At 35.5% G+C, this 18,851-nt stretch overlaps 1 long non-coding RNA gene and 1 other non-coding gene across 2 annotated transcripts in view; one reads left to right on the forward strand and one right to left on the reverse strand.

Annotated features, from left to right (window-relative positions):
* The first annotated feature begins 4,782 nt into the window (after positions 1–4,782).
* Positions 4,783–18,851, forward strand: part of LOC146992705 (uncharacterized) — a 62,790-nt gene continuing 48,721 nt past the window's right edge. The window contains exon 1 of the long non-coding RNA XR_015039107.1: positions 4,783–4,970. This is a non-coding gene — a long non-coding RNA (uncharacterized LOC146992705). The remainder of the gene's footprint in view (positions 4,971–18,851) is intronic.
* Positions 6,895–6,966, reverse strand: TRNAI-AAU (transfer RNA isoleucine (anticodon AAU)). Its single transcript has one exon. It is a non-coding gene; the product is annotated as a tRNA-Ile (tRNA).

Consider the following 18,851-nt stretch of genomic DNA (forward strand, 5'->3'; position numbering starts at 1 on the left):
TTGCAACCTGGAAATCTGTTCCTACGCACAGTTCTCAAACAAAGAATGCCCTCATCAGCTAAACACTTCATTATGTCTCAATTGACATAAATATAATTAATATAAATAATATATAATAATTAATATAAAAGTTATCGAAATACAATTTGAAATTTTAATTTCGAAGAATCTTCCTACAAAGTCTAATCACAACATTTACACTGGCGCCCAATTCTGCATCATTTGCCAAGTGATTATGAAGTAGGTTTACTTGGCCTGAGTATACCTTAAACTTGTGAGAAAATCCATCGAGACCACATAAAAATGAATATAAATAAAAAAAATTAAAAGAATTTTTAATATAAACAAACAATATACATACTGCATAATTAGATACATAAAATTAATATTTTATAACTAAATAAGAACAATGCATGCAAATATCGAGTGGGTGTTGCTGTTATAAAAATAGTCATAAAATAAAAGGTATTAGGAAGTCTTATAATTAAAAATCCACTCTAAATTTTAACCCGATTCATATATGCATCACACTGCACTCTAGAGTGAAATCTAATCATAAATGCATAGTGATGCATATATGAATCAAACAGAAAAATTGAAATATTTCATTAAAAAAAAAAATCTACAGGTAAATATTAACATAGAATTGAAAAGTATATACCTTCAGCTATACAGAGTAAAATTTTAAGGCGGCTAATATCGAATTTATGAGTAACACAAAGTTAGCTTGCCCACTGAAAAAACAAATGAATTCTGTGTTTTTGGCACTAATGCAATAAATAATACAGTTTTATGTTGCCATCTGCTAGGGAAAAGAATACCTAAACATTGATATGGATATAGTAATATAAAAATCAGCTCAGTAAAAACCGTGTGCTTTGTAATATTTTTAATGCTAAATTCAGTAAAAAGTGGTATGATTCATATATGCATCACTATGCAGTGGCGTAAATAAGGGTATGCAAAGAATGCCGTCGCATAAGGGCCCGAAGGCTTACAGAGCCCTTGAATGTCCTGCTATGATAAATGTAGTTACATTTACATGTTTAAACCTAAAAGACGACGGATTCTTTTATATATATAATAGAATCCGTCTTCTTTTAAATTTCCAGGGGTCCTCTTGCGTCATATGACACAGGGGGCTCTAGGAAGCAGACAAAAAATAAAATAAAATAAAAAAATAAACTGAATTCAGTGTTAACATACACCAAAACTTCAACTGAATAGAAAGCAGAAAAGCTATATGCTTTTTGTTTTGATTCTCTTCTAGAGAAGAGCTTTCGCCGCCCAATCGGTATAGTGGTTAGCGTCGCTGCCTGCCGTGCCGAAGGGTCCGGTTCCGAATCCCGGAGGCTTAATGGCAAACCGCACATTGAGTTGATCAATGTTAACGAATTTCGCTTACTGCGCATGCTCAAATGGTGTACCGCTGGCGTGAGAGAAAATACTGACGACTAAGCATACGCAATCCTACACAAGCCTGTTCGTCATGTAGGTCTTATCGACTGTTTACAATTGCAGCAGTCTATTTCATTTACTTACAATAATTTATTTGACCTTTAATTCAGTAATTTAAACTAGATTTAATCCTTAATTTGCTAAAGTATATACGAATGGAACGTGTGTTAAATACTCAATTGTTTTTATTCCTCAGAAGTATAATCAGCTAATATATCTTGTAATATTTCCTGTTTTGTAATCCTTTTTAAAAGAAAATTTGGGTAGTTTACAATCGACATTTACACTCCAAGTAATGAAGCAGCTTACAACCTGACGCGTTTTAAAACCTCGAACTGTTTACCCCAAGATAACACAATATCAACCATATACCGTATTTATCTTCTTTTAAAATTGCGCCAAATTCTCTTTTAGGCATGCGCAGTAAGCGAAATTCGTTTAACATTGATCAACTCAATGTGCGGTTTGCCATTACGCATCCCGGAGATGGGAAGGCATGAATGTTTGTAGTGTCGGTGCAGCATGGCAGCAGTCTAAATATGCAGCGAGCCGAAAGTCCTCTCGTGTGGTTTGGCAGAAAGAAGACCTTCGGAACATAAGAATTATAAAATGTTCCAGAAAATATTTCGGCATGAAATCACTGAAGAAGGCGAACTATCGTAAAATAGCTGACGAAAGATCAGACAATATTCCAACCGCTCTTAGAGATGTAAAAAATGAAAGATATTCATCCGATTTTGGTCATTATCCAGAAATTCTTACAAAGAATAAGAAAGGATTTATTTTAAATTTTGACCTTTCTAGATATCTATAGATAGACATCTATAGATATAGATATGTATAGAGATAAATAGATATAAATTTTGGCCTTTCTAGGCCAAAAGATATCGATTTTCCCCAATATGGAGACAGCAGATCATTTTCTTCTGTTCATTATACAGTGATTAATAATTCCCCAAAATAAAGTTTTAGAGACAGATTTTGCTTTGTTATTCATTTGAACTTAACAAAGACTATTGCGAACCATGTTGGTTAATTTCAAATAAGGACAGATGTGGTCGACAGGAATACAGTACTGGAAAACATTACCCATAAGAAAAGAAAAGAAAAGCGCGAGAGAAGTTCTCATGATATCGCAAGCTGTATTGAAAAGAAAAATTGAGAAGCAAATGAATGTATTGCTCAAATATGGAAAAAAATCTGTAAAAGATGAAATCAATTTCAGTTAGTTTAAGAGAGATTAAATCCAGATAAGATCCAGAGTAAAAAGTAACAATGGTTACATACATAGCTAATTTTTTACCTGATGTCAAATTATTGGAAGAATATGACGTTGTAGAGACATAAGGTGTTTTTCGAAAGCAGGAGAGATGACAAATGAGAAAAGCCCTCGCCGGGACTCGAACCACAGACCTCTCGAATACGCGCTGAGCGTGCTGATCATTACACCACGTAGGCATACCAAGAAGGCGGGAGAAATACCTTACATACCCCCCTATTAAGGAGCGACTGGAGGTCAGGGGACCCAATGACCAAGTCCTGGTGGTGAAGAATCATCATCCATCACCATTTTAATTCTGGCGCCACTGTAGAGACATTAGGTTTTTTTTTTGCTTGAAAGCAGGAGAGATGAAAAATGAGCAATGCTCTTGCCGGGACTCGAAACATGGACCTCTCGATACGCCCCGAATGTGCTGACCACTACATCACAAAGGCATGCCAAGGAGGCGGGAGAAATATCTTAAACAACGTTATAAAAATGCTCTCAAGCACTGTTAAATATTTGAATTCTGCTACATAAAATGAGTTACTTGATTGTTTATGTAGTATTTGTTTGAAAACAAAGCTTTTGGATGAAATTAAAAATTTTCTTTTTTATTTCTTTGTACGAATATCGTGTACAAAGTAATCGTAATCGCGAAAACTTCGGCTATCATATTTCAATGGAAATATCCATTTTGACCGTTCCCGAATCTATCTGGGGCCCACCAGCGGCCGAGCACTAAAGTTGCTAAACACTAATAGTTCGGTCCGAGGTTCGAATCCCCCGAACGGCCTAGCTGCATGGGCCTTCGTAGTTTTCCCCTTAAAAAGACCTCCACGAAGGCATCCCTTCCCCTAGGAAGGTGGCCCTCGAGGCTTTGCCGTAATCTCATGAACCAAATCGAATCCTCCATTTTGTGGCGGTGGGGAGGGGAGCGTTACGTCTGTACGTACAGACAAAATAATCTTTTTTCCAAAATGGATTCATAAGGTATTTTTGCCTCGACACTTGTATGTTCGCATGTACGTATGCATATATGCATCGCCTAACTCAAAAACGATTAGCCGTAGAGCGTTAAAATTTTGAACATGGAGCTGCTATAATATCCATTTGTGAACTTCTCTTTTTTATTGCAATTGGCAGTATACATCTGCATATATATATATCACCCCCTTACTCAGGCCTTTATTTTCACAATCGTTGGTCGTAGTCATATCTGCCCATTACAGAGGTGTTTTAAATGACGAAAAACATTTTGGTTGTGTCAAATTTAAAAAAAACATAATTTTCGGCAAATAACGAAATTTAACTTATCATTCGGTCTCCCGATTCCTATACCTATACTTGGGAAAGTTTTGTACTCGTTATGAAAAAATAAATTAGAAGAAGTTTGACTACCGTGTGAAAAAACCTAACCGGGATGTTTAATTCAAAATTTGCAATTTTTGATGCCATTTTCAACTTGCCTTGAGGGATCGAATAATTAAGTTAAAATTATTAGAGGAAATAACATTAAATGAAATGCAGCAAAAAGTGTGTGTAATTTAATAGGCGCTACAAGGAAGTCATGTGTGTCCATATCAAATTTTTACTATTAATCCTAATCTTATAAAAATTGTTATCAAAACCTGGAACCCTGGATTTGGAGACGGGTAGTACTGTAAATTTATTTAAGGAGACAAGAATTTTTTTTTTGCATAGGGGCCCTAGAGTTCTAGTTACGCCACTGCATCGAAGATATATATATATATATATATACACAAATCTGAAACATTATCACTTCGCTTAGAATCAATTGCAGTCTTGCAAAACAAACATCGGTTTTTTATATAAATTTCCTAACAACACTATTTTTTTGACAGACATGTTGCCCGCGGATGTTTGTGAATTTATTGATGTGGCTCTCGGTCATGAAAGGTTGAAGACCCCTATAGTAAAGTAAGAGTAACTCAGAGTAAATGCTTCGTATTTTTCAAGGTCAGTAGAAAAACAAGGTTATACTCTTCGCAATGTTGACGTCAAAAGATAGCGAAACAAAGATACAGCGTAGATGGTTGTTTTTGAGCAGACTAGAGTATGGACCGTATAAGAAATAGACCAACCCAAATGGGTTTCTCACTCGTCTGACGCATTCCTGGCTGTCCCCTTGACCACATCCGGACTACGACTTGCAGAAACTTGCAATAGTTGGTTTTTGCAGCATGTATAATTGTCAAGCACAAGCTGGTTGTAGCGCCTTATTTCACAAGTTAGAATTTTTAGATATTTTTGAAACTGAGATTGATTTTTAAAAATTTAGCATATTTATCAAGCATAATTAACGTTCCAAATAATTATAAAGCTGTTGCATGCTTTCAGGCCTGAATTTTTTTTAGCTTTCCCTGTGCTGTAAGGAAATTTGTAACTACTTTTAGAAAATATTTTAAATCTGAACTAATAGAAAATTTCAAACAAATAATTTTCTCTTACAATTTTTATGCTTTTTATTGGTGTAAATAAGTAAAACATACTAAGATACCAAAAAATGAATTTTTGAAAGTTTTCGTTTAAAATTCTAAATTGTGCTGCTTTTTTTAAATTATGATGAATATATATTATAGCATAATTTCTATAAAGGAGCTTTATTTCAATTATATTTCGTAAAACATCATAGTGATAAACACGTTTAACACCTTAATAATTTTTATACATTTATTCTAATGTTAAAATTGTATTTAACTGTAATAATTAATTGCGCTAGTATTTTATAGTGATTATTTTACTTGAATTTATTTCTAGTTCTGCTTAAGATTTTTTTATTTACTGTGAATTTAATTTATTTGCCCAAAGGGGCGGTAGCCCAGAAAGGCTATTAGTTTCGAAGCTGCATTTTGCGCTGTTTCACTATAAATGACCCTTCACTTTGCAAATTGTCGCTATCAAATATTATCGCCTGTATTACATTTAAAGAAATTGAGTAATGAAGAATCTGCATGAATACATCTATGTTTTACTCGCACTTTGAAACAACAACGGTATCTAGAGCCATCAAATATTGAGTAACGTAATCCTCCATCCGAACATGAGCACCTGGAAGGCCGAATTTCGAATTTGTCTTAATCCATTTCATATTTTGTAAAACTTTAACCCTTTCCGGCACGCTACCTTTTAAAGTCGGAGTTTTGATAAAAAAGAGGGGGGGGAGGCAGTATAATTAAGTCTAGAGGAGTACACAAGTAAAATTTTGTGAAGAAGATACCACTTATCGTTTTAATTCTGTGGGTGTGCCCAAAGTGACACATTGATTGAATAGAGCTTCGAAAAGAGTGCTGAAACGAGCATTGTTGTCAATGAACTGACCGATGAGATGCGGAGAAACAAAGAATGCAGACTCTTAGTTGTCGTAGATTATCGGTGAGCCCGCTCTGGCATACCTAGGGTTCGCCGTTTGATTTTAGGCAAGATTTCAAGGTAAAACTTTAAAACTAATATAGCGTAAGGAGATTAGCATACAGCCAAAAAAATAACATAGAAATTTCTTTTCAAACAATTCTTTTATACCCTAAAAAAATCTGGAAGATTTCTTTGAAAAATGAGGGTCTTAAAAAACTAAACATGGCTGAAATATATGGACTGGTTTGTGTTGAGCTGCCATCTACTAGAAATAAAGAAGGTTCGGAGTAACCTATAAATACATTTTCATTCAATTTTTCTGTGCGTACAGAAGGAAATTTTTAGGTGTGTCCAGACCGGACACACTGTGCCGCAAAGGGTTAACGAATTTTTGATTAACAAACTCAACCAGTTCAAAGCTAGCAATGGCAACATTGTACGGAAAATAACATTTTTATCTCCAGCGCGGAAATTCTAAAGATACGCTAATTTCAAATATTTTGTGATATTGCTGTTGAATTGAATTTTATGTGGTTTACTTGCGAAGAAAACGATATTCAATAAATAAAGGTAACATACAAAACGTTAAAGAAAATCCCTTTGGGCGTAATATAAAACCTGAGTGCGTTTTTATCTTCCCCCCCCTCCCCCCAGTTACACTCAGAAAAGTTTATGCTCAGAATTTTATGAATTATTAAAATAAATAATCATCTTATCATCATCTTGTAATGTTAATAATTAATGATCATATTGTAGAGTCATTAGGTTAATTGGAAGCAGAAAATATGAAAATATGCAACCGTCTTCGCCGGGAATCGAACCACGGACCTCTGGAATATTGGCCCAGCGTGCTACCGTTACACCACGAAGGCACGCTAGGGAAGTGGGAGAAATACCTTATATACTCCCCTTTTTAAAGGGCGACTAGGCTTTTAGGGGACCTAGTCGCCAAATCCTGGGTGCGGAGAATCACCATCCACAACCCTTTTAGTTCGGGCGCCACTTGTAGAGTCATTAGGTTAATTGGAAGCAGAAAAGATGAAAAATATGCAACCGCCTTCGCCGGGAATCGAACCACGGACCTCTGGAATACCGGCCCAGCGTGCTACCGTTACACCACGAAGGCACGCTAGGGAAGTGGGAGAAATACCTTATAATATAATCAAATAAATGATCGCCTTGTAACGTTATAAAAATGCCTGAAAATGCTCATAAAATTAAATATATATATATATAGATATCAGATTTTGTTTAATTTTACCTTGTTTGTTTCATAGCATCGTATACTATCAATCTTAGTTAATTTTACTTTATTTGTAGGCAAAATTAAGTTAAAAAATTTTGTGTTTAGAGTTTTTACCGTTTTACCAAAGTAAAGATGTTTATACAAAAATTACGCATGAAAAAAAATTCGTAAAATGCAGTAAAAAGTGCTTTAATGAGATATATTAAATCTTATTTGAAAAATCTGTGACTTTCGTAATCTCATCACTTATACAACGTATCATATTTAATAATTAAAAACAGTTATGTGATACAGGCGCCATATGTTTCAGTGTGAAAGTAAACTAGATCGTCTCTACTCCTTCTTGCGGACATGTAGGTGACGCGGGGTTAGTCTATTTCTTATAAGATCCATGACTAGGCGTCAGTGACGTCACACAAGAGCAAACCTTGCAGTATAATAACCGCTATATTTATATAAGTAAACAGGAGCTCCTGGAAGAATCTGTCGTAGGACTTCAAAAATGTGTTTTCCCAAATCTTTCGGAAAATCATCAACTTGGTGACAAAAACTTTTGCTAAGGCCCATCAGGAGCATATTTACCTGTATCTCGCATTCTACTTGAACTATTTTTTCCAATTTAATCGTTGTTGGACTCAGAATTGGTTCTACAATTCTGCATAAGAAATAAATACTTACGTACAAAACGTGGGCACGAAATCGATTAATAGAAAATAAACCGTAGAATTATTACTCTAAAAGCAACAGCAACAAAAAGAACAGAGAATGAAAAATAACTAAGTAAAACAGTACACAGTTTTACAACAATACAGGAAAAGAATAATACAATCAAAAACAATTTATATATCTACATATATTTTAAAAATAGTTTTAAAGCACCTATATCTCGAGGAAAAGGAATGTGACTTACTATGGAGTAATACGCTTAAGAACATTGCTTCATTATGATTAACAAACTTAAATTGATTGGGTCTTCTCTCATGACAGAAATATTATTACACAATACATGACCTTTAGTTTTTAAAACAATTTTTTCCATTAAATCAGTTTGCGATGCACCTAATCAGAAAGTTACTAATTTATAGTGTAACGAACTATGGAGGCAAGAAAGGAAGGAGGGGCCAAACTGGCACTACAAGTGAAACACTGCTGAGAGGCTTCGGTCTCCAGGTGGGGTGTTTTTTGTTTACATTCAGAAGGTTCCTTGACAGCACTCTGATAGTATTTCGACACACGACAGTTCCATATAAATAGGAAAATGGGACACTTTCGCATAAAAGGATTAGGATTACTCAGTTATGGCAAAGCACACGAGGGCTATCTGCCTAAAGGGAGGGATGCCTTCGTGGAGGACTTTATAAGGGAACTGACTCGTATACACGTTACATATGGGGAAAAACTACGAAAACGCGCATGCAGCCAGCCCGTTCGCGGGATTCGAACATCGGACCGAACTACCAGCGTTCAGCGTCTTTACCGCTCGGCCGCTGGTGGGCCCTTTCGCATAAAAGAAACATTTATAGTGTGATGGATAATAGCAATTTGTATAGTTAGTGACATTTACGCAAAAATCACATCTTGGTTATTTTTCGATAACTAACAACAGCGATTTTGATTATGAATTTGTTTTATAAAATTCTGAGTTGTTGAACTACAAAAATATAGATTTTAGCAAAAATGTTATGCTTAAAGAATGAAAAATACCTTACGGTACCTTTAAAATTGTATACATCTTTCGATCCCCTTGATAGAGTATTCGCTACTTTTATTTTATGTTCCAAACGCCAAAATGTTTTAAATAAAATAATTTTTTTTTCATTCATATACTATTGTAACATTTAATTTTTAAAAATTTTTAGAGGAGAGGCCTTTATAGTTGCTTATTTTAAACTCATCATTTTATTTTTGTATAACTGAGAAATAATCACTTTAGACTTACACGTTTCACTTATCTGGGTTAATTAAAAAATAAAATTACCACCAAATGCTGCAATCCTCGTCAAAATTAATAAATATACACACAGATTTGCGAATAAGTTAACTTTTCCTTGATTTGTAACGATACATTTGTGTAAAATTATGTACAGTTTTACATAAATGGGTGGAACAGAAGACGGATACATTTGCGAATTCCGCGGAAGAAGCAATACTATACAGAGTAAGGCTATCAAGATTGTGATCTGATTATGTATTTTATTATCAGATAATTATTAAACTGCGTAAAATCTCTAAAAGAGATACTGAGTGCTCTGTCAAAATATATTTGGTAGAAGATTTGAATTTGATAATGAATGTCTCCTAAAACGTGTTTTAAGTCAAAAGTTTGAAACTTGATGGCTAAATGTAAGTATAAAATTATGCATGTTAAAATATTTGTTAAAATATTTTAAGCACATAGGTCAGGTTAATTTTTTATTAAATAGAGTAAGGCATGCAAGGGCTATCTGCCTAAAGGGAGAGATGCCATCCTGGAGGAATGTCGAAGAAAAACTGACCTTTGAGTGAATATTAAAAATAATGCATGTAATTTTCATTCAAATTATATTTATACATATTTCTTATGTAAAAATTTCAGGTATATGCTAAATTATTTTAAATTACTTTACTCGAAAAATATAGTGAATGCACAGAAATTAAAGATTTGCACATACCGAAAAGGAAAAACATGAAATACGTATGGATATTTATGCATATGCTTGCAAAAAGCTTGTATCAGCCTTTAACAAAATACGTAAATATTTATTAAATTATTTATAAATGTATTTGAAATGAAGGATTTATTCATTCATAAACTCCTGTGAAAGTTACTGTGAAGAAATCTAATTATGAAATGTATCTAAATTTATAATGATTCTATGAGATGCGTACTTAAGGAAGTAATAAAGAATAGTTTTAGGATATGTATTGTTGAAATTAAGGGTAAAAAATTTGATAAGTATAATTAAAGAATTCTTCTCTTACATTTAAATAACTCAGTTACAAGTTTTAAATTATATTTAAAAAAAAATCCTTTTTTATTCCCTTTCAGAAATATTAAGAGAAAGTTAAGTACTTTTTAACGTATTTCACTATTAAAATAAAAGGTGCTCTAATTAGAAATGGACCGAATAGAGCATTTATTATAAATTGGCTTAGTTTCTCGATTTAAAAGATGCCTCAAAGGCTAAAAAATCATGTCATATTTGAGAAAGTATTTTAGGAAGAAGCTCTAAAATAAAAAAGAAATAATGCATATTTTAATACTAATAATACAATAATCTTTGATTTTAATTTCTATCATCCTCAGCCGAATAAAATCGAATTACCTTAACATATTTTTCTAATTTACACTCTTTTGCAAAAAAAAAAAAAAAATCGAAGCACCGTGAAGGAAATTGTTGTTTTTGATGAAATTAAATATGTGTATAGCTTATACACGAAATAAAATGATTAAAAAATCAAGGTCATAGTACCTGTTCACGGCTCACAATCATCCATTGAGTGTTCAAATTAGTAGTTGGTCGAACCGCACCTGGCGGCAATGCATGCTTGAATACGTCGAGGCAAGGAGTGGTAGAGGTTCCTAATGTCATCCTGCGACACATTCTGCCAGGTATTCATCAGTTCTCGCTCCAGATCTGCGAAATTTTGTGGTGCCAGAATCTGGCGGCCTACCATGTCCCAAATATGCTCGATTGGTGAAAGGTCTGGTGACCTTGCTGGCCAAGCAAGAGTATCAGTCGCAAGGACACAGCCCAAAGATAAGCGAGCGGTATGTGGCCTGGCATTATCTTGTTGGAAAATGGTCCCAGAATGATGTGCCATGAAGGGTAATGCAACCGGCCGCACGATGGTATCAACATATCGTTGAGCTGTTAAAAGATGTACGGAAGATGACTAAAGATGACCTGCTGTCATAAGAAATAGCGTCCCACATTATCACACCAGGGGTTGTGGCTGTATGCCTTTGTAAAACAAAGGCTGATTGGGACCACTGGCCCCGTCCTCTCCAGACACGAACACGGCGGTGATCTGCTTCAAGAGTGAAGCGGGCTTCATCGCTGAACATTGTACGATGCCAATCTGATAGCAGCCATGATAATCGGCTGCAACACCACTCCAGACGACTCCGCCGATGTTGTGGGGTCAGAGGCAAACGTCTCAAAGGCCCCTGTGAGCGTAATCCCGCCTCAGACAAGCGCCGTGAGATGGTGGACGGTACCACTGGAGGTATAGACTTGGCTGTAGTGCGTTGGATAGTCGACAATGATACCGTTGGTGCGGTTCGGGCCTGGCGAACAATCATCCTATCTTGCCTCGCATTTGTGCTCCTTGGCCTTTCAGATCCTTCATTTTATCGGCAATTTCCTTGTAGTAACTATTGTTGCCAACATCATCCAGCTTCACGCAACCCTACAATGCGACCACGTTCGAATTCGTTTAGTTGTCTGTAAGGTCTTCGATATCGTCGTATTGGCATCTTTAGTTACTTCTTTATGGAATTACAATGGCAGTAAAAAAAGATAAATTTTCCGCTCTGTTACTGGTTTTATACTTCGAGAATTGCGCACTAGAAATGCACGCTATGATCGCCATTTCCTGTTCATTTGCCTTGAAACTTCGATCATTTGCATGTTCGATCAAGATGCTTTTGCATGCCAAATTTCGTCACGATTGAAAAAGTCCTTCTTGGTGCTTCGATTTTTTTTTTTTTTTTTTTTTTGCAAAAGAGGGTAATTAACGAAAACTTGTGAAAATATTTCATTCAAATTAAACCGTTCTGAGCAAACTGTTCTATAAAAAGTATAGCATTTAATTCCGTTCAGAATGAAATGTTGTTTAAAAATGTATTCTTTTCATATACTTAGGACTCTGAAATATTGTAGAAAAACAAAATATATACATTTATGTGTATATTTACGACGTAATTACAAAATATTTACTTTCGATCGTGTCAAAACCCCCTGATCTTAATGGTAAATCACCCAGTGTTTTGTTCACCATGAAGGGATTGCCGGTGCTTCAAAGCAGTGTATGGGGGAAACCGGTTAGAGCCACTCCATCTTACTTCCTACCTCCGTGGTACCAATGGTTGTTAGAGAAATTCCGAAAGTTCTTTTAAAATCAAATTAATTTTAATTAAAATGTATCAGCCAGCAGAGAATTTTTTTAACTTTCCATTCCGATTCTATAAGAAATTTTGTATAAAAATATCGACTGGCTGCCGCTAAATTATTATTATATACAGATCACAGAGAATGTTGTGTCCTTACGTTGTATCGAGGCTTCTCGGTATAGATTAAGAAAGGAAGAATTTTTCCTCGCAAAATGCGTTACGGATGGTACTAAAGAAGGAATTCTGTTTATAGGAGATTGACTTTATTTTAAATTGTATTTTTTGTTGAATTATTGCGGCAAGCTCAGTGTCTAAAGCAACGTTTATTTGAGAATCCATAGTTCTGGGCTTCGACCATCTCATGCATCATGGAGAGGAACAAGAAGACACAGATTTCTATGCTAAGTCTAGCCAGAGCCTACACGGTCTCAAAAGCCCGGTTATTTATTTTCTACCCGCTGGCACGAAGACTGGGAGACTTACAGATTGGCATTAGCGGGAAGTGCTTGAAAGCTGCGTTCCTTTAAACTGAGGCCAAAGCTATATGGGATAGTGGCTCGTCTCTCAACTATTAGAATACTTCTTTTCAGCTACAGGCGTTTCTGTGCTCAGCAAATATATGAATAATGATATTACCACAAGATCCCGCAATATGTGTGTGTGAGAGAGAGAAAGCATCAGAAGATTTTTGAGGGGGACCTCTGAAGAGGCAATTAAGTGGAAATGGGCATAAGGAAAGATTGCAAGAATACCTTGGAATAACCTCACCAATCCTCATGGAGAAGAAACATCTGATGGCATCTGGCTTAAGAGCGTTAATTGCGCAATAGACTTTCAAATAAAAACTGACTTCACGCATAAGAAGAAATCATCAAATCCCTCATGCTATTTCTATTTAGATGCCTGTTTAGCCATCTGATCAGTCATCTAGAGTAAAATGCCGGGTAAATTACCAGTGTTTCGAGACGTTATCCACTTGATCGGTTGCTAGTTTTTTTAGTGTCAAATCTGCCTGTGTTTTCTTATGACAAAAAATACACGTGTGTTTAGTTTCTTCTTCAGAGGTCTTTTCGACTATCAGTTTTATCTTCATGCCAGTGCTAAGTGATCAGTTTATCTTACCAGTGCTGTTATTTTGAAGACAAAGTTGATGACATGCGATTTAATATTTTATATATAACTAAGGATAGCAACGTGAAAATTCTTTGACCATGTGATGTTAGCGAAAAATTAAACAAAGATTAAGAAAGGTATGGCAGTTCAATAAAATTAGCGATGAATGTGAAAAGCTTCACCTTGGATTTCAAAGTTATGCGAATTCGAAGTTTTTTGAAAGTTCAATAATACTTTTTAATGCAATATTTATAGTGCAGCTTCTGAATTTTAAGATTAACATGCTTGTTGTAAAGGTTTAAAATATTTTAACTAAATTTTACTTTAGAACTTTCATAAGAATCGATTATTGTGGATGTTTAGTTTTTTTTTTTTTTTTTTTTTCTCTTTGTAGAATGATTGCTTCAGATTTTTCCGCATTATTTTAATCTTCGCGTCAATAACTAACTTCTCAGCATGAAGTTTAAGTCGTTATTTCATTATTTTAGTCGTTTCCTGAATGGTTCAGCAACTTTCTTCAGGAATAAACGAGGCTTTATACGCTCGATTTTATTCCAAGATTCAGATATGTACGCCACTTCAATTAAGCCTGTTTTCTTTAGTTTATCGATGACTACATACCCTTCGTCCATAGCTAAGATCTTCGACCATAGATAAGAGATGAAAGAAGTTTACGTCAGTGTGCTTTCTTGGTAATTCTAAAATGCCCTGATCCATTGGTTGAAATACCGAAATAACATTACTAAAGACAAACATGGCGTAACTGTACCACGTCAGAATGGGATGAAGCATTGTCGAAAATGTGGGCATTAACTTGCAGAAGTATTGTGTGTATTGTAATTAAAATTTATCTATACTGTTTGCACAGTATAGGAGATGTTAGAAATTATAAAAATTTAATTATTAATAGACCACCGCATTATATCAAAGGTAACGTTCTCCTTGACTAGCAAAAATGATTCTCTTAAAACAATAATAATAATAAAAAAAGAACGTGTACGTCCAATTATACGAAATGTAGATATTATTATTATTATTATTATTATAAGGGCACTGCCCCGATCCTCCTAGCTGGCCGTATGTTAAAAAAAAAAAGGGACTGGCCAAAAACAAACAAATATAAGGGGGGAAAAACATATGGGAATGTAGATATATCGGGAGTCGAATTTGCGGGACTCTACTGTGCTTGTTTTAGTAATGACTACATAATTAATTGTAAAAAGCATCAAAATTAAACGTCTGTGTGTGTTATTCTGTTTTATGAATATATTCATTTCATTATGGATGGCAAAGTATCTCATGATCTGAAATTAATTAAATACTATGCGCCAACATTGCTGCAAATTCAGTTTTGCTAATTCTCGGAAACATCTAAATACTTGCGGTTCTGTGTACGTTTTAACTTCTAATTCCAGAGGAACTCAGATTACGCATTGGACATACACTTTATTTAATGACGCAGAGACACATAAACTTACGTAAATTGGTGTACATCACTGTAGATCATTTTATCTACGAATCTAATAAAAATTGCCCCAAAATATCGAACATAATTACTCATAATACTAATGCAAACATCGATCATTTGCTTCCGCGGCATCATGCGCACAATTCAAATCGGAAGTATTAAACTTCTCACGTTGTTGCCAAGTTATCAATGAAAACAAATGTGAGGTTGCAACGCCCTGCGGCACACATTTCCCACCTGAACTCTTAGAAAAGCGTCATCTAATAAAAAATACAAAGGCAAAAAAACAAATATGAATATAAACAAATTTCAAAGTTGTTGCTCAAACTCTAAATTATACAATAGGGTAAGTACATAGTTAGTACGAATTATTAAATGTAAATTAAACAAATCGCAATATGTAAAGCTCTTAAAAAGAATTACACCAGTATAAACACAAAGACATTTCTAGCAAATGAGTTATAAATTAAATTGACTAAATCAAATGATCGACAGAAAGGATTTGATATTTTACTATTATTCGTCAGTCAGTTATAGTGGTGTGGTGTAGCGGCTGAAACCGCTATACAAACACCGAGTTGTAATACAGAGTTGAAATGAACTTCTAACTCAAGTTATAACAATAACAGGAATTTTAATAAAATAAAAACATTGAACAGTTCCGATTCTTGATAGTGTGGGACTTGGATACATTTAGTCCCGTAGTTTCAAAACTTTGTTAACAAGAAAATGCTCTGTCGCTGTTAACATTATACACGAAGCGGGTCGACATGCTCTTGGCTCCAGCAGGAAAGTCCTGGCCCTTCTCAGGAAACCACCTTTTATATCTCACTGTGTCGTCACCTGCGCTGAACTCCCGGGAGGGAGATTCTTTCACTGGTACATAACAAAGGTGTCCATCTCCTGAACCATGATGATAAGGCTTCTTTTATCTCTTTGTCTCTTGGAGTGACCTTCGAGGCTGCAAACGGATTCATTAACAAAGGCACCTCATTGCATAAGGATTTCACCTATGTGCTGAAAAAAGTACTATTGCAATCTGAAATCATTCATCCTAGAGAACCTTTATGCGACCTTGTCACAACTCCTCCCCTCATAGAAGCATTTTCATAGACTATCGAAAGGAAAATTCTAAGTGTTTTTCACTGCTTTTAGAACAATAGTGGTAACCATTTAAGTTATAATAGAGAAGACAGTTACTTTACCCTTCACTCATTTCTAGATAACATCACCTTGACAGATAGCATAAAAAAAGATAACAAACAATTTTGAATTTAAAAAAAAATTGTTTTTATACCGCTACAAAAAATTATTTTCAACAATTGTCATTAATTTTCAGTACACAAGAAAAAATTTTTCTTTTTTTACCCCAATGACATTGTATCCACTAGTGTCATTCAGTCACTGGACTGAGGCACGACTCAAGCCTTCCGCACTGCCATGTGATTTGCCTAGCCTATGAACAATTTCAAAATTGTACTGGAGACACAATGCCCAGCGAGTCAAACGAGAATTTGATCCCATCATTTTGTTTAAAAAAGTCAACGGATTATGATCCGTCTGGATCTTGAATTTTTGTTCGTCTAAGTAATGATTTAGTTTCTTTAGTCCATAAATAATGGCAGCTAATTCCCTTTCAATTGTGCTATAATTACGCTCAGCTTTAGAAAACGTTTTGCTAAGATACAGTATAGTGTGTTTCTCCCCAATCTAAATTTGAGAAAACACAAGACCCACACCAAATAAGCTGGCGTCGGTCTGCACAATAAATTCTTTAGAATAATCTGGTGCAAATAAAAGCGCACTTTTTACTAATTTAGTCTTAAGTTCGTTGAAAGCATCGTCGCACTCTTTTCTCCAATTTACTTTTTCTCTTTTATTTTTGCCCTTCAAAGCGTCTGTGAGAGGTACCGAAATACGGGCGTGGTCTTTTATGTACCTTGCATAGTAGCCTACAGTACCAAGGTAGCTACGTATCTGTGTTTTAGTTGTGGGGGTCGGAAATTCTCTGATTGCTAGAATTTTGGCCTCACTAGGTGACCTTTTCCGATACCCTACTTCATGACCCAGAAATTCCACATGGGAAAATTTGCATTTCGAAGACTTAACAGTCAATTTTGCCTCCTGAAGGCGACCTAAAACCACATCCAAATCCTTCATATGCCTGTCCCAAGTCGGCGAAAAGACTGCAGTGTCATCAATATACTGTAGAACAAAATCGTTCAATCCTCCTTAAACTTGAGCGATCAATTTACAAAAATAGAAGGGCGCATTTTAAAGCCCAAACATCATTTTCTTCGGGATGAAAGAACCAAAATGCAACACAAATGTAGCACACCTCTGTGCACGTTTTGTGAGCGGTATCTGGAAGTATCCTTTTGTTAGCTTTACGATGGTGATAAACGGAGCTGCGCTGACCTTTTTTACAACCTCTTCTATATATTGGGAAGCGGGAAAAATTTGGTCATAGCTTTTGAATTTAATTTTTTATAGTCTATACACGGGCAAGGATCTTTTCCTGAGACCTCTACTAAGATCATAGCCGATGCATAATCAGATTGCCCAACTTCTATGACTCCTAACTCAAGCAACCGCCTAATTTCCTCCTTTAAGATGTCGGTTTGTATCGCCGACATTCCGTAAGGCCTGACTCTAACCGCGGTCTCATCCAGTAATTTAATGTCCATTTCAATTCAAATGTACTGCCGGGGTCGGACGAAAACACCGCCCCATACTTCCCTATGATTCTTGGAATTTTTCTATTTCCTCTGCCGAAGCTCGTTCCTCCAGCTTACTATCTCCAACTATTTTCCAAAAATCTATCTGCGTTCGATCAGCCAAGGAATAAGGAATTTCAACTTCTCCCTCGATATCCTCCATGACCTCCTCCATCATCAGATTCACAAACTCGGGGCGCTGATGATAAGGTTTCATCAAATTGACATGATAAATGGTGTCACTGTTACGCTTACCCGGAATCTCTACCGTATAATTGGTTTCGGAAATCCCACTAGTTACTTTACCTGATCCTATCCAGTTTATAGCCATTTTGTGTGTTTTAGACGTGGCTAAAACAAGCACGAGATCTCCGACCTTAAATCTTCTCGTAACAACGTTGCGATCATATCAGAGTTTATCAGAAATCATATCAGATTCTGACACTCTTTCATCCTCTCTACAGTCAGCTCCTGACACTTCTTTAATCTGTTTACCAAGTCTAGAACATAGTCGACCACAGTGCGGTCTGAACTTTCTTCCTCTAGCAAGTTTTCATACACGATCGTTTGGGGCGTTCTCAAATTTTTCCATGTACTAACTCGCTGGGACTAAAACCTGTGCTCTCATGGCTAATAGTTGTGAGGGCAAACAAAGCACATGGCAAACATTCTTCCCAGTCCATCCCGCTTTCCAAGCAGAAAGCCTTCAATACCCTTTTCAAGGTGGAATTCAACCTTTCAACAGAAGAATGATACACCTTAATTCCGAACTTACTAAACAACTTAGATGTAAGTTCACTAGTAAACGATCTACCCAAATCACACTGAATTTCCTTAGGGTAACCTGATCTAGAAAAATATTTGTATTAAGGCTTGAATCACACTTTTAGACCTTAAATTCTGCACAGGAATGGCATCTGGATATTTGGAAGCAACACAAATTGACGTAATTAAGTATTTATTTTCACGTGAACTAGGTATCAGAGGTCTTACTGCGTCAATATTTAATCTGCTATACACTTCTGATATAACTGGCACAATTTTCACTGGGGCTTTCTTTTTATCCCTATTATGACATACAAACTGACAAGTATCGAACGTCCGCACAAATTCTTCAA

Source organism: Stegodyphus dumicola, chromosome X2 (genome assembly GCF_044657685.1).
Source record: "Stegodyphus dumicola isolate Sdum_Otavi_A_Nest chromosome X2, ASM4465768v1".
Classification (NCBI taxonomy): Eukaryota; Metazoa; Arthropoda; class Arachnida; order Araneae; family Eresidae; genus Stegodyphus; species Stegodyphus dumicola.